Source organism: Thamnophis elegans, chromosome 13, assembly GCF_009769535.1.
Source record: "Thamnophis elegans isolate rThaEle1 chromosome 13, rThaEle1.pri, whole genome shotgun sequence".
NCBI classification, from domain to species: domain Eukaryota; kingdom Metazoa; phylum Chordata; class Lepidosauria; order Squamata; family Colubridae; genus Thamnophis; species Thamnophis elegans.
Genome location: NC_045553.1, coordinates 21,136,316 through 21,136,937, shown reverse-complemented (window position 1 = coordinate 21,136,937; position 622 = coordinate 21,136,316).

The following is a 622-nucleotide window of genomic DNA, read 5'->3' as shown; positions in this document are numbered from 1 at the left end:
TATTCAATGTTCCATCAGCTTGTTTTCTTGGCAGCCCACCATGCTGGTATCTTCTCAGAAGTCTCCTCCAACGCCAATGTTCAGAGGTGTCAATACTCTCCCTCTTGGGGCTTCTTCAAAATCCAACGTTCACGTCCATGGATTATCTCGGGAAAACATCTGGTTGCATGATTCCAATCTCAGCTTCCGCCTATGCTGGGTATATCACCCACATCCTAGGAACATAAACCAGGTGTTGCTGCAGCTGAACAAGAAAATGTGGGTGAGACACCAAACTTCCCGAAAGCCAGTAGAGACTTGCCAGTTAAGATCTTAGGCATCAGGAGGCTGGTAGCCAAGTGCTTATCTGTCTTGGTGATATCGCCCACTTGGAGACATCTGAAGCTGCTAGGTTTTTCTACCATTGTGTGTGTGGGTGTGGGTGTCTTTGAGTCAGTTTTTGATTCCTGGCCATTGCCTGGACAAGTCCCTGCAGTTGGCAAGATTTTGGAAGTGGTTTGCCATTGGCAGTTTCTTAGGGCTGAGAGAGAGGGACAGATCAAGATCACCCAACTGGCTTCATGCCAAAGGCGAGACCAGAACTCACCATCAATGTCAGGCCTGCCATCTTCAGCATACACAA